Source organism: Mauremys reevesii, linkage group 3, assembly GCF_016161935.1.
Source record: "Mauremys reevesii isolate NIE-2019 linkage group 3, ASM1616193v1, whole genome shotgun sequence".
In the NCBI taxonomy this organism is placed as follows: domain Eukaryota; kingdom Metazoa; phylum Chordata; order Testudines; family Geoemydidae; genus Mauremys; species Mauremys reevesii.
In genome coordinates, this window is record NC_052625.1 from 126,510,604 (window position 1) to 126,534,411 (window position 23,808).

Consider the following 23,808-nt stretch of genomic DNA (forward strand, 5'->3'; position numbering starts at 1 on the left):
TAAACACTGCTTCGCTTGCTTCCAGACACTCTCTTTTTATATCAGAATCCAGAGATCCTCCTCTCATCACTAGCACTAGTGGGGACATTTTAGAACAATAAGCCTCGCATAGACAGGCTCCATACGGTCTGCCGAAGATTATCCGTCGTTGCTTCCTACAGGCTTGGCAAATTTGGCTTTCACAGACTGCAGAACCAAAGCACAATGTGGGGTTTTGCTCAAACCAAAACCACGCCTCTGTAGCGAGCACATCACACATTTTACAGGGCCCACCAGTGTGTTAGTTGCTTCACAAGTGACAGAAATGTCATCCCTGCCTGAAACAGCTTACAATCTAATTACACATGTTACAGTTCTGAGTTTTAATAGACAAAATAAGTCCTACAAAAACTAATGAAGACATAAAGGGCCAGATTCTCTGCGAGTGTAAACTGGCATAACTCCATGGACTTCAAAATCTGTGCTCCCTATATGCAAAAATGAAAAGACATTTCCTAAGAGCAAAAACTCCCCTACCCCCTTGCAGGCAAATACCTGAGAAAAATAGCAGGCTTGCACTTTAAAATTAGGCTAAGTACATGGCTTCACAAGGGATGTGCTACTAATGCACTATTTGTACTCTAATGGACGGCTGCCAGCATTGTAATGATTTGCAGTAACACTGTATTCGGGGAGGTCTTGTACTTAAGATGGGACTAAGGCCTGGTCTACACACACATTATGCACTGTCATAACTATTTTAGTTAGGGCTCTGTTTTTTCACTAATATGTTTACACCACTATGTGTGGGCACAGTCAAACCAGTATAAAGGTTCTTTTAGCACTATAGCTTATTCCCCTTTCTGTATGGGAATAGCTATACTGGTATAAAGCACCCTTATATTGATATGACTGTCCGTGCTAGGGCGGATTGTACTGCTTCAACTATGCCAAAGGATAGTCAAAGCAGTATAACCGGTGCATAGACAAGGCCTAAGAGTTAGCACTAATGGATACGGTTCTCAGTGGTTCATCTATTCACTGAGACACTCTGGGCATGTCACTTAATTCATCTGTTCCTCAGGTTATCCATTTGTAGGAGAAGTATAATAATAGCTTCCAAGAGTGTTGAGTTTGATTAAGTAACTGCTCAGCATGGAAGCACTTTGAGACCCTCCACGGAAAGGTGCTATAAAAGTGCAAAAGTATTATTGCTGCTAATATTTGTGCACTTTGGATTTAGTGAATGGACTGACCTTGGTTAGTTTTTATTTCTTTTGCCTTCTGGTAACCAGATTCACTAATCCACTTACAGGAAATTTAGCTTAACAAGAAATATGCCTAAAGAAAATCTACCAGACGCTGCAGGTGTTCCTCGGTGAACTTGAAAAAGCTTTGGTTAAGGAATCTGGAACCAGGTGTCGCAGTATGTTGGGAAGCAGGGACAGAACGTCCGCTGATAGATGTTCTCCCTTTTGCCGTCTTAGAGAGGAACTGCTGATTTGTTTTTTTCCCGCAGAGCTCAGGTACCAGAGATGATGGCAGTTCTTTTCCAGTGCATAAATAATGTATTGGCTGTATACATCTCCTGCTGGCAATTGGCTACAGCATGTCATGCTGAGGAATGCGAGAGAGCAACAAACGAGCACTCCCTTGGCAGCCAGCAATGAAGAGGCAGTTCAGCTGCCTATAAAATGCCATCGGGTAAGTATGTCCCTCCAGTTACCAACAACAAATCTCACACAGAACACCAGATATTGGAAGGGAAAGCAGTTGACGTTACTTTTCAGGATCATTTGTACCTTTGTCACTAGGCTGGTTTCCCTTGAGAGCAGTGAACGTTAATTACGCTGTTTTCTTAACAGACAGCAGACGTTGAATTTCAAGTCTCTCAAGAAGAGTTTGGCCAAATACTGTCACTCTGGCATAAAGCCATGAGAGCATGAAACCTTGCTCAGTTAGATTTAATGAACTTTTTCAGAGCCCCCGGTAGCAGAATTCCCCCATGATTTCAATAAGAGTTGAAGGCACGGAGCTGCTGCAGAATTGGACCCTAAGATGTTCCCAATGTTTTCTTCACACTCCATTGCTGGAAATACCTTCCTGAGGCTTGAACAAAGAATGCCTTTCCCCAGTAACTGTCAGTGGCCATATAGCAAGCTCTTCCACCCTAGTCTCTTCCCCTGCATCAGCTTGGTAACAAAACTTGAAGGCAGAGTTTTATAGCTGTGTTTTGGGCAGGTATTTCAAATGTGGGTGCCTAATGTGAGGCACCTAATTCCATATGTAGGCTCCTAAATAAAAGGCTCCTGATTTGAAGAGGTGCTATGCACCTGCTGCTCCAGAACGTGGCTCAGAATTCCCAAGCCAAGATTAAAACTCCTGGCCCTAGTTATTAAAAAGCTCTCTCAGAACTCTACAAAGCTCTATCACATGCACATTAAAATACACTGGCCAGGTCAGATGACATTTAAAATGATAATTACATGAGAAATATCACTTAAAGACATATGTTAAAATTGCAGTAAGACAGTTTATGGCTAGATTACATACCCTATTATACATGTTCATACATATTATTTTAGCATCTCCACTAATGCAGCCATTACTAACCTGGGGCAGCTGAAATGCTGTGTGATAGCCTGGGGAAGGATGAAGTGAACACGTGTTGCAAATCTTTGTACTTTATTAGTCTCTAGTCAAGTAACTTGCATGGTTCCTTGCATGACTGCGTTACAGTGGCAAGCTGTAGTGGTGTGCAACAGCTATATGAACATTGCAGGCATAGACAGCGCCTGGAGATAATGTAGGTTAAGTAGATTATCAAGAAATCTGCTGCCTGCTGACATTTACAACCATGCATACTGTGTGCTTCCTCTCAGCACTCACCAGGTGCTGCTAGCATTGGAGCCAGCGTAAGTGCATCCTGGTGATATCTGCATGAAATTTGCATTAAAAATTAGAAATAAAGTACAGCCCCAACACTTGTTGCACATCTGCTTCCAACCCTGCAACGGCATCTGTGCACCGGCCTCAAGTTATTCTTATTTCTAGCAGGAATAATTTTTCACTGAGGGGACCGTATGCAGCCTCTCTACCAGTCAGAATGTGGGTGCACATTAAGGGCTAGATTCATGCTTGTGCCAATATTAGGGCCAACGAAGAGAAAAGGCAACTGCCACCTCCCCTAGCTCAATGTTGCCTGTGTTCTCCCTTCTGTTCTTTTCTCTTAAATTTGCATCTTAAAGCAGCTATTTTCCCAGTAAAAATGCTCATCCAATGAGGCAGCAGACTCTTATGCTTGTCCAAAAATTGAAATTTGGGGTAGCTTGATTCTCCCCTTATCTAGGAATTTACACCAGTGAAAAGTGCTGTAAAATGCTACCGAAGCAGGATGATGGAGGGGAATACTCTTCCCTTTTCATTGATTGATTGGTTTGGAGGGCCGGCATGGGTGAAAGCTTTCGGAGTCCACTCAGCTGGAGTTACAGGCTTAAGGTGTAAGAGGTTTGGAATGAGGTTTTTTATCCTTTTCAGTTGTGCTCCATTGGGTAAGGTGTAGCTGGCAAGTAACACTCTCAAGGTTTGGCTGCCATCTGCTGGTGAATTCCAGGGGCATGAAATGCAGGCACTCAAAAATGAAAACTCCTAGTAGAAATTCGAAAACACTGTCACATTTTTTTCCTCCCATGTCATTCATCGTTCTGTTGACAGAAGCTAACCCTGCCATGTTATCACATTTGTGCCCCCGGACCGCAATGTTAAGCCTACAGAGTTTGGAGTGTTATAGTCGTCTTGCCAGTGAAGAGATCATCATTTTCTGTTAGAATGCCTGGTGTGTAACCTATAAAAACCGGACTTTCAGCTGCCTAAGGTTCAAACTGAGTGACCTCTCTAGCCATGTTCTTATGTGGCCCCCAGCACTGTAGTCTCCCAAGTGCTTACGGTGAAAGTGGTACTGTGGGTGTTTCCTAAGGAAGCGCAGGGAGGTTGTGATTAACAACACAGCCTTGGCTTGTGCCCCCCAGTTCTGCATCTAGGTATCCCCCTCCTCCCATGTGGAACATGAGCCCATTTGCCTCTGGGGCACCACTGTCCCTTGCCTGGGGTTATTTTATTCCTTCTACTGGGTCCCTGAGAATGCAATCATCAATTTGCTTGTTCCTCCTTTCTCACAAAAACGGCCCCATTCTCAAATTACAGATAATTTCTTCTGTCATCTTTATATCTAAAAAGCCAGTTAAAACAGAAATTGAAATTCATCAGTAAAACAAAGCAACCCAGGGAGCCACGAGCCATCATCAAGTTGGCATGTCTTCAGAGCCAGCTCCTCAGCTGTCAACAGAGAACCTGAGGAGGACCTCATAGTAGAGCCTGGAAAAAGCTTTCAGTGTCATGCTGACAAGTCACTGAGCCGAGATGTTCTGTAGGTCCTGCCAGGGTCTAGCACAGGGGTGGGCAAACTATGGCCCGCGGGCTGGATCTGGCTGTTTTAAGCCGGCCTGTGAGCTCCCGCTGGGGAGTGGAGTCTGGGGCTTGCCCCACTCTGGCGCTCCAGCCAGGATGCCGGGTCAGGGGCGCTCCAGCCGGGGCTCTAGGTTGCCACAGGATGTTGTTTTCATCCCAAGTTGGGACAAAAAGCTGAAATATCAAAATTTTTCACAAAAGGAAATATTCAAAAAATTTCTATTCAGAAATGTTGAAATGTTTCATGTAGACATTTTTTATTTAAAAAATGAAACATTCTGATATTCCCAAAACTGAAATATTTAATTCCGATTTGTTGAACTGACCAACTTTTCAAGTCAGTCTAACATTAAACTGAATTTTACCATTGTCACAGGGAAACTAGTTCAGGAACCTGGTACCCCCATTCTTCCCTATGGGCAAAGGTTCCTGGCTGCACTCCATTTCCCAAGATGCATCTACAGTCATGTGACTCCCATGATGCACCAAGCACTTTGGTCAGAAAGGAGTCCATGTTCCATCATGGAAGATGTAGTCCCATAGGGAGCTCAGCCCATCGAGAGAATGAAGGCCTGAATTATAATTCCAGTAAAGAAAGTACAATAGGGAAATTCTGCTTAATGTTGAATAATATTTTGTTTCAATTTTCTGTCAGTAAAATTGAAAAAATTTGGCAAAATTTAAATTTTCCTGTGGAAAATTTTCATGATGCAGCAACTGTATTTTCCAAGAAAAACTCATTTCAACTGAAAATTCCCGACCAACTCTCTAGATAAGTAACCCTAGTAAGGATGCATGAGATGGAAACAACCCAGCTTGAATTTGCAAGGCCAACATTCAGGAGGAAAATAACATGTTCACCTGTAAACTCATTTGATGTGGAATTAATGAGAGAGAATGGCAAAGTTTTTACAGTCGTTTTTCACAGGCGAATTGCATCCCAAAGGCTGTGACTAATTGCTGTCTTATGGGCGGTGTTTTATTGGGAGACATGTAAAGGGCTCAGATGGCACAGTCGCCTCTCCTCCTCGGATCCAGTGTTGTATCTTGTATCACAGAATGGGACAGACTCTAATTCCATTTTATGCTTTTCTTCATCAACATTGCTAAAAATAAGGGCTTTATCTCCAGTTACAATTCAGAGGGATCCTCCTCCCGAGGAGCACAGAATCTGCTTCCACTGAAATCAATGGAAAAACTCCCATTGACTTTACTGGGTGTTGGCTCTGACTCTAGGACTGCAGTCACTGCCAAAACCTCTGATGCAGGAACACTCCCTATATCAGAACCTAATACCAGTGCAAAATCTGGAACAGCTGCAACAGTGATGCTTCAATAAGCCAATCTGAAATTGAAAGAGGGGTACAAAAATGAGTTACACCTTATTATAACCTATTACATACCACATAGCTATGCCTTCCAGGAGGAAAACTGTAACCTCAGTTGTACCTGCTGAGTCTAGAATTTCCTCAAGACATCCGGATGACATTATAAAACCCTGACAACAAATCTTAAGGGGTTTTTTTTTTAGTGTCACAATAACCCCAATTATATCCTTAATGTATGTACATTTGCGGTATAATATTGCTTTTTCAACAAGGTATGTGTAGGTAATGATTTCTTTACTGTGTCCCATATGAGTACACACTTGGCAAGAAAACCAGATTTGCAAACAGATGACCAAAAAGAAACCAGCAAGTTCTGATCTAAATGGAAAATTAACATTTTGCTATTCTGCACAAGGTTTTGCTAGATGACCAGGGCTCCTAGGTGCTACAGTAATAATAATTAAATAATTAATCAGATGCTGAAATGCTGTGGAGCCACTGACTTTTGAAGGCCACTGAAAAGGCCTGGAGACCATGAGAGCTTTTGGTTTGGAAGCTGTTCTTATTGCGGATGTCCCTCTACCACAGCAACTCCTTGAGTGATTTTACGAAAATGGGATGGTAGGACTAATGTTTCGGATAGGATACTAGGAGGATTAGCTGTTCGGACATTTGTCTGGATGGGAAGTAAATGGGAAGATTCAGCATCTGAGAGTGAGAGGGAAGCTGTGTTGGGTTAGTGGCCAGCATCTGGGTCTTGTTTTTGCCTCATCTGGATCTGATGGCCAACGGTCACTTAGTAACATAGAAGTTTTGACTCTTGCAGTTGTCCTACAGTATCAGATGCAGGGCCAGTGCAACCATTTAGGTGACCTAGGCGGTCACCTAGGGCACTGGCATTTGGGGGGTGCCATTTTCTTCGGCAGCGACTGCGGCATTTAGGCGGAGGGAGCTGGGCAGGGGAGCGCGGGGAAGGCCGCCTGCAGCAACCAAGGGAGGGGGCAGCACGCAGGGGAACTCCCCGCCCGAACTCACCCGTGCCCCACCTCCTCCCCTCCCCCGCCGTGGCTGCTTCACTTTTTCCGCCTCCCAGGCTTGCGGCGCCAATCAGCTTAGGCGCCACAAGCCTGGGAGGCAGGAGAAGTGAAGCAGCGACGGGGTGCTTGTGCTCATGCATGGAGCTGGGGTGGGGGGGTGCCTCAGGGCGGAAGGTGGGGGGTGGGGAGCTGCCACTAGGGGGGCGCCTCAGGGCGGAGGCGGGGAGCTTCTGTTGGGGGGCACCTCAGGGCGGGGGCGCGGCGGGGGAGGGCACAAGGTGGAAGTTTCACCTAGGGCGTGAAACATCCTTGCACCGGCCCTGATCAAATGGGAGGTGGTGTGTTGGGACTACAGACAGTGCTTGTTTTGGACCAGCTGTGATGCTCTGTCGGCATTAATGGGAGCAGCTGTGTTTGGAGATGGCTGGGTCCAATGGGCATGCGCGTGCATTTTTTTATAATGTGGGTGCTAGGAAATAACAATCCTACATGCTGTGCAGGCATCCAACAGCTTCTGTATTTTGGGGGGAAACTCTGTAGCTTTTTCCCCTTTCTGGGACTGGATTCTCAGCTCTCTGTGGTGATGATGTCTGTTTCTAAGGCAAAAAGATCAAGCAGCTCTGTTCCTTTTGGGTGAAACTGAAAGGAGGCTTTCAGGTAATTAACATTTAGAACATCTGCATGCACACATTGTAGTAAGGCAAGAAAATCTGACTGCCTGGCTTCTCACATGCATCCGACGAAGTGGATATTCACCCATGAAAGCTTATGCTCCAATACGTCTGTTAGTCTGTAAGGTGCTACAGGACTCTTTGCTGCTTTTACAGATCCAGACTAACACAGCTACCCCTCTGATACTTACTAAAAACAGTTCCTCAAGGTGGCTGATCCTTGCTTGATTAAATTAATAAGCAGCGGGTTTAAAACAAAAATAATGAAGTATTTCTTCACATAATGCACAGTCAACCTATGGAACATATTGCCAGGGGATGTTGTGAAGGCCAAAAGTATAACTGGGCTCAAAAAAGAATTAGATAAATCCATGGAGAACAGGTCTCTCAATGGCTATTAGCCAAAATAGTCAGAGACACAACCATGCTCCAGATGCCTCTAAACCTCCAACTGCCAGAAGCTGAGACTGGACGACAGGGGATTGCTTGAAATTGCCCTGTTCTGTTCATTCCCTCTGAAACATCTAGCACTGGCAACTGTCAGAGACAAAATATTGGGCTGGATGGACCATTGATGTGACCTAGTATGGCCGTTCTTATGTTCTTGCAAATGATCTAAGGTCCATTTCAATTGTTGGTACTGTAGATCATGGTATTCTGCATCACTTGGATAACTGGTTAAGTATGGCTGGGGATCTGTTTAAATTAGGGCTGTCAATTAATTGCAATAAACTCACGCGATTAACTAAAAAAAATTAACTGTGGTTAAAAAATTAATCACGATTAATCGCACTGTTAAACAATAGAATACCAATTGAAATTTATTAAATATTTTTGGATGTTTTTCTACATTTTCAAATATATTGATTTCAATTACAACACAGAAAACAAAATGTACAGTACTCACTTTATATTATTTTTATTACAAATTTTATTGCACTGTAAAATGATAAAAATAGTATTTTTCAATTCACCTCATACAAGTACTGTAGTACAATTTCTTTATCGTGAAAGTGTAACTTACAAATGTAGATTTTTTTATAACATAACTGCACTCAAAAACAAAACAATGTAAACCTTTAGAGCCTACAAGTCCACTCAGTCCTACTTCTTGTTCAGCCAATTGCTAAGACAAACACGTTTGTTTACATTTATGGGAGATACTGCGGACTGCTTCTTATTTACAATGTCACCTGAAAGTGAGAACAGGCGTTTGCATGGCACTTTTTTAGCCGGTGTTGCAAGATATTTACATGTCAGATCTGCTAAACATTCATATGCTCCTTCATGCTGATGGCTTCAGGCCATCATTCCAGAGGACATGCTTCCATGCTGATGATGCTAGTTAAAAAAATAATGCATTAATTAAATTTGTGACTGAAATCCTTGGGGGAGAATTGTATGTCTCCGGTTCTGTTTAACCTGCATTCTGCCATATATTTCATGTTACAGCAGTCTCAGATGATGACCCAGCACATGTTCTTTTTAAGAACACTTTCATAGCAGATTTGACAAAATGCAAAGAAGGTACCAATGTGAGATTTCTAAGGATAGATACAGCACTTGACCCAAGGTTTAAGAATCTGAAGTGCCTTCCAAAATCTGAGAGGGACGAGATGTGGAGCATGCTTTCAGATGTCTTAAAAGAGCACCACTCCGATGTGGAAACCACAGAACCCGAACCACCAAAAAAGAAAATCAACCTTCTGCTGGTGGCATCTGATTCAGATGATGAAAATGAACATGTGTCGATCCTCTCTGCTTTGAATCGTTATCGAGCAGAACCCCGTCATCAACATGGACACACGTCTTCTGGAATGGTGGTTGAAGCATGAAGGGACATATGAATCTTTAGTGCATCTGGCACATAAATATCTTGTGATGCCAGTTACAACAGTGCCATGTGAATGCCTGTTCTCACTTTCAGATGACATTGTAAACAAGATGTGGGGAGCATTATCTCCTGCAAATTGTAACCAAACTTGTTTGTCTGAGTGATTGGCCGAAGTAGGACTGGGTGGAGTTGTAGGTTCTAAAGTTTTACATTGTTTTATTTTTAAATGCAGTTATTTTTTGTAAAAATTCTACATTTGTCAGTTCAACTTTCATAATAGAGAGATTGCACTACAGTACTTGTATTAGGTGAATTGGAATATATTTCTTTTGTTTTTTACAGTGCAAATATTTGTAATAAAAATAAATATAATATGAGCAGTGTACACTTTCTATTCTGTGTTGTATTTGAAAATGTAGAAAACATCCAAAAATATTTAAATAAATGGTATTCTATTATTGTTTAACAGCGCGATTAATCACGATTAATTTTTTTAATCACTTGACAGCCCTAGTTTAAATGGTTCTAGCAATTCCTGTCTGTAGTACTGTATGAGTTCTCGTGGTATATTTCAAGGCTGTGAGCTATCTTTGATGTTCTTCAGTCCGACTATATTTAGTCTCTTGAAGAGATTTGTGAGTTACAGGGTGGGTTACCATCACTGCCAAGCTGGGGATTCAAGTTATATTTATCTTTCTCTCCACACTCAGTGGGGGACATCATCCAAGGCTCTATACCACTGAGAGCTAAAAAACAGATGACTCTTTTAGGTTTTATTTTTAATGAGATCTTAATTGATTTTATTGTTGGTCTTTTGCAAGGAGTCTAGAATGCTATGGCAGACATGTTCCTAATAAGTACAACGTGTTATCAATTACTTCAGAATGTCTGGATATAATATATAGAACACCAGAGGTGCAGCAATACTGAGTATACCGGGTATATCTACATAACAAAGAAGCAGTAAGAGAATTCGGCCTTTTCTAAAATATTTTATATCAACTCTTATCATGGTATCTTATCTCATCAATGACCATATCAGAGAATTTTGCCTTTGTGGGTATGATACAAAAGGGACCAGCACAACCAAGGTTATCATGTCAACAAAATACTTGGCTTCAGAACGTGTGTTAATAATCAGAAACTTCTTGTTCCCATTCCTGCTGTTGGACAGTCACCAGTTCAGTTTACTAGTTGCCCTTAATTTGAACAATCATTTCCGCTTCAACTGAAAAAAAAAAATCTTCAGCCATCGGAAAAGAACGCCAATCTACCAGGCTTGACAGAATGGACTCTGAAAAAGCATTTTGCCATATCCAAGCAAAAGAGCAATCCCCTGCAAACCTGCCAGAGACAATGCTTCAAGCACAGTAATTGGCTGCAGACATTCCACTGACTCATAGTTACTGAAACAAAGTGGCTCATTACTGTACTGAATTTAAAAACACCAGGGTCCTGTAGTCCAAGGGCTTCTAAAGAAAAGATGAGTGAAACATGAAAACAATTGTTTCAAACAGTGCTAACTGATTTATTAGTGCACTGCTGACATCTTGTTGATGAAAGTGTAATTCCTGCCTGGGGGAAGATTCTGTGGTGCCTGGACTGAAAATGGTTATTTAAAGTAAGAGAAGGGGCTAACTTCAGCCCTGGTGCAAGCAGATTGATGGAGCTACACCTTCTCACACCATGGTTGAATTTGACCCCAGGCATGTAACCTCAGGGCTGAGACATAGGTCAGTGATCAATCAGGCAGCTTAATGTTTGTGTTTGTTTGTTTGTTTGTTACAAAGCAATCTGTTTAAAAGGCACCCCTCACCCTAAAAGATATACCTTGTGTCTGACCTGAAAAAATACAGCTCTATCACATAATTATCTCTTATGTAATGTAATCTATTCTGGGCATTTCCAGAGCATACATCACTCTGGTACTGAGGTACTATGTTGTTAATTAATTAGCAATTAGCAACATCACAAGGTACATTAGCTTGGAAGCAGAAGTTTCATTGCAGACATTGCTGGCTACAATGCTTCTGATCTGAGGTAGCTTTTGATATGATTAATTTTTACTATTATTCCAGGATGTGTTTGTAAGTATACTTAGTTCTCAGAGTCTTCCCACACACTGTACAGACATGGAGAGTCTAAAAAAAGTGGAGCCTTGCTTTTCAAAAGGCAGTGGGTTGAACTGCAATAGCAATGGGAGGACTCTGGAATGGCTAGATTTGATTACTCACTCATCAGACTGTTATCACAGCCCTACTTTTTTTAGATTAGAACAGTAAATTCAATTTTGTTCCTTTCATAAGCCCAGCCAATAGAACTTTAGTATCTATGGATTGTCTAGGGAGGTTTCTGAGATCTACTTTATATTACTGTCCATTGCTAGGCTACCTATTCTTGTAGTTCTGTAGGTATATTTTTTAGGTCTGTGCCGGGGTGTGTACCCCACAGAGACTTTGAAATGGTTAATATAGGCCTGAGAGGCCAATTTTGCTACCTGGCTGCACCTGGAGGGTGATCCAGGCTTAATTAAAGATGATTCCCAGGTTGGGGAGGAGCTGGGTGAATAGTTTAAACAGAAAAAGTTTAGAGCAGAAGGACCCACAGGGAGAAATTCTGCAGTCACTCTCTGGGACAAGAGAGTGGAGAAATTGGCAGGGTCAAGGAGGAAGCGTTGGCTGGAGGTCAGAAATGACATGGAGCAGCTGTTGGGATGGAGCAGGCTCTGGTGGTGAACCCTGATAAAAGGGCAGGATCAGGTCTTCTAAGGAGAAAGCCCTGGGAGGCATTTAACTGAGGAACTGTGTAAGGGAAACTTAAGCCAGGGGAGGGCAAGTTGGGTTAAGTTGTATTTTTGGTTTGAGATTTACTGGGGTGTGCCCCTGGACCTGACAGAAGGATGATCCTATAGAAGGCCTGGTAAAAGGTGATGGTAGAAAGAAGCCCAGGGAGGTAGCTGGAAGAAGCAGGTGGGCGGGGGAGGGAGGAGGTTTAATAGACAGACCTTGCCTACTTGCTACAGGGTACCTGGGGCTGCAACACAGAGGAGGGGGAGGGCCTGGGTTCATCTACCAGCCAGTGGTGAGGCAGCATGAGCAGGGAGAAGGGGACATGGATGATGGAGAGCCCTGAGAGAAGGGTATGAGAACTATGGGGCCCAGAGTTAGGGCCGAAGACCATTTTATAAGAACATTTGAACTTTTATTTGTTGGATTTTTTTTAACCCTAAAAGGGGTGGGACTAAATTATAACCTGGCCAAAGGGCTGAGCCACAGGAATAGAGGCCACCACAGGGCTGGACCAGCTGTCAGAGGGGGGAGGAGCCTGCTACCCAGTGCCCAGCCATTAGGATGCACACTAGCAGTGAGTGAACTCTTCTACAGGCTCTTTCTTTTAGGTTTGACTCTTTTGCAGGACTCTTAAATTCTCATTGTCTTTTTGTTTGGTAAAGCTTTTATGATCACTTGCTAAGTGGGCTGAATGGTGCCTCTCTTCAAACACAGGGGAGAGAGAGAGAGACAGGCATATATTTGGGTCAAACTTAACCGCCCAGAAAATTATGCTTGGAAGGGAAATCACATTTGAGCATTTCTTGGCTTATAATGAAAACAAACTGATAACTACTTGCACTATTTGGGAAGATTTAACTTACTGTTTTCTTCCCCTACATTAGAAGCAATCCTTTATCTGCACCATGTACTCTGTTTGGTCTAGAATGAGGGATGGCCATGCCCCATGTATGTGTTTGTGTACATACTTTTATGGCATTAATCACTGTAGTGGCTGAATGCCTTATACAGATTAATGAATTAAACCTCACGACCCAGTCTTGTGGTTTAATTGCAACACCAATCTTCCTCTCATATCTTTGGGAGACTTTTGATATTCTCTTAAGATGGCCCATATTTCTTTCCAAAGTGAGCCCTCTAGCAGTATTTGCTAGAAAGGATTGCTGAGTATCCTGTTGAAATGAAATGGCAGTTTAGATTGTATAATCTAAAAATCCACTTTTGTAGTTCCTAGTATGTGAAATATTCCCTCTGGGCCTTATCTGCGCCCTGCTTTTTTCCTCCATGGTAATGCACCCAGATCCTTGTAGGCAGCAGTGGCTCATAAAATGTCAGAGGAGTGATGAGAGGACTCTGTATAAATTATTTTGTTTGTTCCCCCTGCCAAAGATGAAAAATGCCCTTCAGCACCCAGTGAGTTACACAAAAACTCATTATACTGAAAAAGATACCCTAACTATGCTTTAAATAAAATCAGTTGTAGAAATAGTTGTAGCAAGTGGTGGCAAGAAAAGCCATGAGCTGTGGACTCAAAGCTCCTGTGGAATAAGATGCATGCCAATGACAGCAATGTTTAAACATGGGGGTAGCCAGTACCGAAAGGGTATATTTTTTGAGACATGTACTAGACAAAAGTGATATGTGCTATCGTCCAGGTAGATTCTAGCATGGACTGTTACAGTGTTAAGACAACTATTCATGACTTGTTGGGGAATCCATGCACTCTGTGAGAGGAAGGATGACCCAGTGTTTAGGGTACTAGCCTAAGACTTGAGGAATCAGGGTTCAGTACCCTGATGCATCACAGACTTCTTGTGAGACCGTGGGCAAGTTACTTGGTCTTTCTGTATCATGTAAATATTTGGACTGCTCTATGCTGGAACGTACCAAACCCCTAAGGTGCCAGGTGTACCGTGACACGGAGGAAAGCACTGTAGGTGCTTCAGCAGCTAGGCCTTGTAGGCGTTAGTCCTGGTGGGTCCCAATAGCCACTCAGACACATGGCTAAGGGAAAGAATATTTTACTGGGGCAGGACAGGGAAAGGCTGCACATACACTATGTACAGAGGCTTAATAGTTACAGTTCAAAGTGATCAATGGTGGTTCTAGTGTGTGTCTTTGGAGACAGTCCCATCAAGAATCAGGGTTATTCAGGCCTAGTGCCTGAAGTACCCACTCCCACTGAGTCTCTATTCCAAGCAGACAGGAGCTTGCAGGTTTCCAGGCCAGGCTCTGTTACTCTCGTTGGGACCCTTTTGCACTGGCTCCCTGCCCAGCCACTGCTACTTCCCTATTAGCCTGACACAGACTCTGATCCCAGTATGGACTGGACCTGAACTACAGGCTCCTCCCAACTCTGACAGCGGGTCCAGCCCTGGGGTGGTCTCTATTCCTGTGGCTCAGCCCGTTGACCAGGTTATAATTTAGTCCCACCCCTTTTAGGGTTAAAAATATCCAACAAATAAAAGTTCAAACATTCTTATAAAACAGTCTTTGGCCCTAACTCTGGGCCCCGTAGTTCTCATACCCTTCTCTCAGGGCCCTAGCTGTAACATCTGACAGGCGTAGCCTGTTCCTTGCACAGCTCTGCATCCAGCTTCTTTGCAGCTCCCAGCTGCCATGCAGCTGCTGCTATTCAACAGAGCCCAGTCACTTCCTGGTTCAGGACCTATTTTGTGTAGGGAAAAAGGAAATGCAATGGGGAGAGGTCTGATGGGAGTTGTAGTCCCCTGCTTAGCGGATCCATCACAATCGCAATGTCCACACTCATAAAATGGAGATAATAGTACTTCCCTACCTCACAGGGGTGTTGTGAGGACAATAAATTACAGATACGGAGGTGCTCAGATACTATATAATGACCTATATAAATGCAAAACGCTCTTCTAGCAACAACTGTATTTAAATAGTAGTATGGTTCTGATCCCAGGATGGACTGCACCTGAACTACTCTTTCTCCACCCCTCTGCCGGGCTGGTGTTTGAGCAGATGAAAAGAAAGTTCTCAGAATACCCCGGCTATGGAAAACAAAGCCCTCTTGGTTTTCTAGTTCATTTACGAGGCTCTGTCCAACCAAAATAATACACAGTAGGAAAGTCTATGACCATGTTCTCTTTATGCAGTTAAACAATCTGTAAACTCCAAACAATATTGTAAAGGGGACACATAAGCAGGCCAGCTCCTATCCCTATAGCTTCCTGTGCTGGCCTCTGGTCAGCAAACCTGTCTCTTCCTCTCATGAAGACAGGGCCGGCTCCAGACCCCAGCGCACCAAGCACGTGCTTGGGGCGGCGTCCCAGCGGGAGGGCGGCAGGCGGCTCTGGCGGACCTCCCGCAGGCGTGCCTGCGGAAGGTCCGCTGGGATCGCGGCTCCGGTAGACCTCCCACAGACGTGCCTGCGGAGGGGCTGGTGGGCCTGCGGCTCTGGTGGAGCATCCACAGGCATGCCTGCGGGAGGTCCACCGGCGCCGCGGGGCCAGCGGACCCTCCACAGGCACGTCTGCGGGAGGTCCACCGGCGCCGCGGGACCGGCGACTGCTAGAGTGCCCCCCCCGCGGTGTGCCACCGTGCTTGGGGCGGCAGAAATCCTAGAGCCACCCCTGCATGAAGAAAGCCTATCCCCTTTCTATGGTCTGAGCCACACTAGACTCAGCTGCACCTGACTGCCTCCGGTCAGAGAACCTCTCCCAGTGGGACTCAACCAAAAATACCCCACACTATTGATTGGCTCAGCAAGGCTTCCTCCTAGGCATAGGTGGTGGTTAACCAGCTGTTGGGGGAGGCTAGCCCCCCACCCCTCCCCTTTTGCCCCATCCCTCTCCCTCCTCTTCTGCCCCCACCTTCCCCAGCAGAGCCCAGAGCTCCCCAACTGTGACCACCAGCCTCCCTGCCTCAGCACTCCCTGCCCTGGAGCACTGGATGGGCAGCATGGCCACAGTGCCCCCAGCCCTAGGAGTGCCAGGTGGGCACCAGCCCCAGCTTGCCTGAGTCCCAGAGGGAAGCTGTCCCACCCCAGCCTGGGCCATGAAAGAGCAGGAACTCTGGAAGCAGGCACTCCTGGAGGCGGAACATGGGCAGGGCCGTGCCAGACTGGGGAGGCTCAGCCTCTCCCGGCCTATGATACTCACCACCCATGTTCCTAGGGGCACTACTTAGCCAAGTGGCTGCAGGACTTCCTGTATGAAATGATCCATCCCACTGCCACTGCCAGTTAGTCTCTACTTCTTCTGACAGGCTACAGAGGAGTTGTTTGGAGAGCGAGCTAGAATCTGATACTTATCCTAAAGCTGAGCAGATGGACTCTGGATCACTTTCTTATGTGCACTTCTGTAATGTCAATACAAGCTGCACTTGTTCCCTGCATAAATGTTAGGGTCAGACAGATTAATTTCAAATTTGTCCTCACATTGAGCCAAAAATAATTTAGCTAGGCACCCTAGTAAGAAGGAAAATGGGTTGTAACATTTGTACAGGTCGATCTGCCAGCCTTCTCGTGTGCATCCGGAGTGCAAATCTTAGGACCAAATTTTCAAAGGGGACATAACCTGGCATCTGATATTGTGCCTGAATATTTTGCACATAGAATTTAATGTTTACCCCAACAAGTGTTTGCGTGTGAAAATGCCACAGGCATGAGACTGTCTATTCACGTTCCACTTGTGCATTGCTTAAACTGAGAAATAGACTTGCCCTCCTCAATATGTTGAATATGCATTTGTGCACATCCCAGGAATAGGTCCCTCCCAGGCCTATTCTTTTGCTCTCATTTAGATGTGTACCGAGTTTTACACTGAGCAACATTTGTTGATAACATTCCAATTTTGCGTCTTTTTTTAAAATCTAGTTTGTGGTGTACATGGTACTTGAAGTGGCCTGGGGGGTGAAATGGGAAATCATAGCAATTTACAGCAGAAGTGATGCCTGAAATCAGCACCCTTTAAAACATAGCAACCTGTATGATAGGATGCTGTGGTCTTTGAGGAGACTGAGGCTGTTACACTTGGATTTTTTTTCTTTTCTTCTTCATTCTATTCTGAGGCCATAGTCACACCCTCCCACTGTCTCGCTACTGTAGAGGTGCATTCTGACCCTTGGATGGAGATAAATTATCATCATCTATTAGTGGCTGAAGAGATAAATCCAGAAAATATAATAAGGCAAAGAAATAACAACGTTTGACAGAACCTGGCATATGTCCCAACACAATCAAGAAAAGGCCAGAGAAGAAGTCACTGACATTGTTTCCTTTGCATCAAGCAACACAACAACCAAGGCTAGCAAATCTGTAAGCAAAACTGAAAAACTACTTTTGCCCTGTTCTTCACTGCCTACTACTACACATGCTTGTCTCAGTCGGTCTGTAAGTGAAGAAAGGAGCATTTGCATTTTACAAGTTATGTGAGTCAGAGGCTGGGGCGTGGCTGTGTATACAGTGCTGCTCAGATTGTGTGTGTGCACATGGGTGATGGAAAGCTCACTTTTGCATTCCCCCGATCCCACTGCTGCTCTGTGCGGGGCCAGTCTGTGTCGAGTTAGAATAGTCTGAGGTTATCAGGCTATTTTGGGGGTTAAGCTATTTGCATCAGCGCCGTAGTTATGAGAGCTATGGGCAGTAAAGCACAACATTACAGTCTTATGCATGGAATCAAGAAGGTGCCCACTTTCTCCTGCTGTTTGACCCTTGAATGTGCTGTAGTAGATGATTCACAATGGAAACAAACAAGTTCTCCTGTGAGCCACAATACCTCAGGGTATGTCTACACTACGGGATTATTCCGATTTTACAGAAACCGTTTTTTTTAAAAACAGATTGTATAAAGTCGAGTGCACGTGGCCACACTAAGCACATTAATTCGGCGATGTGCGTCCATGTATCGAGGCTAGTGTCGATTTCCGGAGCGTTGCACTGTGGGTAGTTATCCCGTAGCTATCCCATAGTTCCCGCAGTCTCCCCCGCCCATTGGCATTCTAGGTTGAGATCCCAATGCATGATGGTGCAAAAACAGCGTCGCGGTTGATACTGGGTAAATGTCGTCACACAATCCTTCCTCCGTTAAAGCAACGGCAGACAATCATTTCGCGCCCTTTTTCCCCTGGATTGCCCTGGCAGACGCCATAGCATGGCAACCATGGAGCCTGTTTTGCCTTTTGTCACTGTCACCGTATGGGTACTGAATGCTGCTGACAGAGGCGGTACTGCAGTGCTACACAGCAGCATTCATTTGCCTTTGCAAGGTAGCAGAGATGGTTACCATCCCTATTGCACCATCTGCCATTGTAAATTGGTGATGAGATGATGGTTATCAGTCATTTTGCACCATTTGCAATTGGAAATTGGCAATGATGGTTATCAAATCATTTTGTACCGTCTGCTGCTGTCATGAGTGCTCCTAGCTGTCCTCGCTGAGGTCGGCCGGGGGCGCATGGACAAAAATGGGAATAACTCCCCGGGTCATTCCCTTCTTTATGTTTTGTCTAAAACTAGAGTCAGTCCTGCCTAAAATATGGGGCAAGCATACTAGAGCACCAGAGAGCACAGCCACTCCGTGTCAGAGCCCCAGAGATCCCGCAGAAATGATGAGCTGCATGCCATTCTAGGGGGTGCCCCTGCAACAACCCCACCCATTGCTTCCCTCCTCCCCCAACCCTCCTGGGCTACCATTGCAGTGTCCCCCCCTTTGTGTGATGAAGTAATAAAGAATGCAGGAATAAGAAACTCTGACTTTTTAGCGAGATAAAATGAGGGGGAGGCAGCCTCCCGCTGCTATAATAGTCCAGGGAGTACAGAATCTTTTCTTTAGACATGAAAGGGGGGGGGCTGATGGAGCTCAGCCTCCAGCTGCTATGATGAGGATGGTTACCAAGCATTTTGTACCATCTGCCGGGAATGACCAGGAGTCATTCCCATTTTTACCCAGGCGCCCCCGGCCGACCTCACCGAGGCCAGCCAGGAGCACTCACAGGATGATGAGGATGGTTTTCCACCATTTTGTACCATCTGCCATCAGGAAAGGAAGGGGGGGGGAATGCTGCTGTTCAGCGCCACAGCACCGCATCTACCAGCAGCATGCAGTAGACATACGGTGACATTGAAAAAAGGCGAGAAACGATTTTTTTCCCTTTTCTTTCGGGGGGGGGGGAGGGTGTAAATTGACGACATACACCCTGAAACACCTGGGAAAATGTTTTTGACCCTTCAGGCATTTGGAGCTCAGCCAAGAATGCAAATACTTTTTGGAGACTGCGGGGACTGTGGGATAGCTGGAGTCCTCAGTACCCCCTCCCTCCCTCCCTGAGCATCCATTTGATTCTTTGGCTTTCCATTATGCTTGTCACACAGCACTGTGCTGAGTCCCTGCTGTGGCCGCTGTCTCTCATAGCCCGGAGATTTTTCCAAATGCTTTGTTATTTCGTCTTCTGTAACGGAGCTCTGATAGAACAGATTTGTCTCCCCATACAGAGATCAGATCCAGTTTCTCCCGTACGGTCCATGCTGGAGCTCTTTTTGGATTTGGGACTGCATCGCCACCTGTGCTGATCAGAGCTCCACGCTGGGCAAACAGGAAATGAAATTCAAAAGTTCGTGGGGCTTTTCCTGTCAATCTGGCCAGTGCATCCGAGTTCAGATTGCTTACCAGAGCGGTCACAATGATGCGCTGTGGGATACCGCCCGGAGGCCAATACCGTTGATTTGCGGCCACACTAACCCTAATCCGACATGGCAATACTGATTTCAGCGCTACTCCTCTCGTCGGGGAGGAGTACAGAAATCGGTTTAAAGAGCCCTTTATATCGATATAAAGGGCCTCGTTGTGTGGACGGGTGCAGGGTTAAATTGGTTTAACGCTGCTAAATTTGGTTTAAACGCGTTGTGTAGACCAGGCCTCAGAGAGCAGCAGCTGTTTTCCTAGTGAAGTAACCTATAGCCCAGTGCTCCTGGCTGCTATGAATTCCTGTTGAGTGAACACTCCTCTGCTGTGAGCACCACACACAGCACCAGATGGAAAGAGAGTAAGCCAGGTCTGTTCCCACTGACCCCTCAGGAACCAGTACCTGGTGCCCATTCTCCCTATGGTTAACCGCTTCTGTTGCCAGCTAATGTAGTTAGGCCTGTGTCAGTGCTGAAGATTTTGGGCCCAAACTAGAGCAGGGTGGAGAAAGGGATGTCCATTTTGTTGAAGATTTTGATATTTTGGTTTCATTCATTCAGTTTCACAATAAAAAAACAAAAATTGTCATTCTCCATGAAAATGAATAGAGCCCCAGCTCTGGGGCTGTCCACCTGGCAGGATGCCCCTCAGCTTCAGATCTGGGAAGCCCTAGGGTCCCCAACTACAAGACAGACTGCCTGGTGGGATGCCCCAGAGCCGTTGATCCTGGAAACTCTGGGATCTTTTGAAGGGTTCTATAAAATAGAAAAATATACTTCCAAGAAGGGCATCCATGAAATAAATCACAATTTAATAAGATGTGTTGACTATTAGAAAGCATGCTTTCGCCATTGTCTGCTGTTGTGCTGGCAACCACTGGCACACTGAGTCAAAGGGATAATATGTTCCAAAACTTATTTTGCAATAATAGTTTGGGATTCAGTTGCTTGTTTTATTGTGCCAAGCGGATCAACATGCACTTTTAATAACGTAATTTATTCCATTTGTTTACATAAATAACACACACAACCTTTTTATGCAAAGAACAATTTAAGTAATGTTTCATGATGCAAAATAATACCATATGTGTCCTTTCCAAAACCCCGTTATTCAGTTTGTTCACTTGCCTCTTTCATGTTGACAATGCTTCTTTTCCTTTTAATATAATTTTAAAAGGGTTTCCAAGGCTGCTTAAAGTTGGGGGTCTTGGGATCCAGTTTTCCTTTTGGCATCATAGTTTTCATATCTTTCAACCATGTCACTGACAGCTCTTGATCCTGTTTTCCACTGAAAGGAACCCTGGGCTTGGCAATTAATACCAGACTTGTCAATGCAAATTAAGGTGCTGTTTTATCTTTATTTCATCAGTATTTAACAAACAATGTATATTCCAATGAGACGTCATTTTAGTCAGTGCAGCCACAGATCATAAATGCACAATATGATCTCAGAAGGTCAGAATTATTATTATTATTTACATTTCCATACCAGGGGACAAAATCATTCTTGGTGTAACTCCTTTGAATTCAGTGGAATTAGATCAGGGTGAATTTGGCCACAAGTGTCTTTACAACGACTGCACGATCTCACATTAAGATAGAAATACATAGTGCAGCAAGAGCCATACCAATGCACTGGCGGCTTGGTCTTGCAGCCTCTTTTCATGTGAACAGTATCATGAAATTCAATGAGGCCAGGCTGTATGATCTTTATTTGAATGTTCTCACATGTTTTTAAGATGACCAATTAAAAGTGCATTTATTTCAATGTATAATCACTTAAATCCAGAGGCTTTTATGTTAGATGTATGGAGCATATACATTTGCTTATATCTAGAGCTTCACATCCTAGAGTTTTATTTTAAAGCATTAGTAGCAAGTCACAGGGGGTGAAATTCATCCCTGTGCAGAAGGTCAGTCCAAGACCTATACACCACTTATTTCCTCAAAATAGGTGTAAATGAAACTTAGAGGATACTTGGCTGTACACAACCTCTCCAGAGGGGTACATTTAATCCATATTGTATATGCACATAATGCAGTTTTTAAATAGTTAGCTCTGAAAAAAATTAAGCACGAGGACCATGTTAAAACTGACAATTTAAAAACAATTATTTTTGAGCTCTGAGAGAACATTTCTAAATCTAATGTAGAAACTATATCATTTGGTCATGTTTGGATAACTCAGAAATGATCAAATGAAATGTTACTACACTTTTCTGCAACTGTCACTTTTAGGGAGGACAAATAAAAGGAATTTCGGTACTAAAGAAAATGTTTTACAGAAAGTCATAAATATCTGAATATAAGCTTACAATAAAAGTGCTATTTGTACCATACTGTCATTACTATAAGAGGGTAATTTTCTGGAGTGTATGCAGTTGTGTATCCAAAACATATGCTAGTTGGGTACAATGGACTTGCACGCAGTTTCTTTTGAAAATGTGGCCCATTATTTTTAGTCAAAGATTGATATAAATTAATGGTTGGACAATCTTAAAATACATCACCAGCTTCCTTTCAAAACTCTTTTTTTAATTTGCTTTTAAATATGTATTTTCCTCTCTGTTTTCCAAGAGATGGATTTTAATAAAACTTTTAAGAATATTCATTCCTGCGTTTTAAAATATCAGATCTGACCAACCTGATGATCAGGTTGCCACTTCTGAGAGTTTTCTTTCTGGGACAAATTAATCCACTGAGAGACGGCCTTGTGTCATCAGGAATCATCATATTGCATCAGAACATTATCACTGCAAAACAATGTTCCCAAGTTGAGAATATTTTTGCAAGCTCTGGAAGGGTTTTCAGGTCTTGGGGAAATGGAATCACCCTGCTAAACATATGAGAAACAATCCTAGCCCTGGAAGGAGCTTCTGAAAAGCTCCAAAGTGACTTAGAATCCTAAGTTCCATTCTCAAAAGCAACATAGGCTCTTAAGAGCCTACGTCTCATTAAAAATCAGTGGGACTTACACTCCTAAATCACTCAGCTGGTTTTGAAAATTTTTCCCTAGTATAATTTGGAAGAAGTTTCTTCTGGATCACAGGCAGGGCCGGTGCAACCATTTAGGCAAACTAGGCGGCCACCTAGGGCACCTAGTGGTTGAGGGTGCCTAAAAGCCCGCTCAGGTGATGGGTGGAGTGGAGGTGAGCTGGGGCGGAGGGGGTGGGGGCACAAGAGAACTGCTCCCTGCCCCAGATCACCTCCACTCTGCCTCCTTGGCTGAGCACACAGCCCCTGCTCTAAGTCTCCTCCAATCGGCGCCGCAAGCCTGGGAGGGGAGGAGAATTAGAGCAGCGTTGGTGTGCTCAGCCGAGGAGGCAGAGCAGAGGTGAGCTGGGGCGGGCTCCCCAGGCGGGGTTAGCTTCCGTGGGGGGGCGGGGGCAGCTCCCCGGGTGGTGTTAGCTGCTGTGGAGGTGGGCAGAGTTAGCTTCCTTGGGCGGGGAGGCTCCCCAGGCCGGGTTATTTGCTGTGGAGGGGGGGGCTTTCAAGGGGGGATAGCTGCTGTGAGGGGGAGCTCCCGGGGGGGTTAGCTGCCACAGGGGGCTCCTCGGGTGGGAAGGATGGTTGGGCGTGATTAGCTGCCATGAAGGGGCGGTGGGCAGGGTTAGCTGGGAGAGTGGCGCAAGGTGGAAGTTTCGCCTAGGGTGCAAAACTTCCTTGCACTGGCCCTGATCACAGGGAATAGTAAAGACAAGAGTCAGACAAACTTCCAGGGGGGAAAGAACCTCAGAATTTAAGAATCTGATATTATACTTAAAACAATATAAATTTGTGCCACATACAAAAAAGTCTATGGATATTTTGTAATCCACAGTTAAAAGCATCCTCAAGTAAGTATCAATTTTGTGATGAATGGTAAAGCAGTTGTAGAATTTTGAGTATAAATAGGAACACTTGTATTTGAACTCTTGTTCAGTATCATTCCAAACCAATTAGCAGCTGCAATGAAAGTAAAGGAGTAAATGACGAACCCAGATTAACAATGACTCCTCTACATTAAATAAGCTCATTAAATTTTGGGGGGTCATATTTTGATCTTAGTTGTACCA

The 23,808-nt window shown here is 44.4% G+C and overlaps 1 long non-coding RNA gene across 1 annotated transcript in view; it reads right to left on the bottom strand.

Annotated features, from left to right (window-relative positions):
- Positions 1-3,521: 3,521 nt before the first annotated feature.
- LOC120400500 overlaps positions 3,522-23,808 on the bottom strand; it is a 43,372-nt gene continuing 23,085 nt past the window's right edge. Inside the window, exon 3 of the long non-coding RNA XR_005595866.1 lies at positions 3,522-3,627. This is a non-coding gene — a long non-coding RNA (uncharacterized LOC120400500). The remainder of the gene's footprint in view (positions 3,628-23,808) is intronic.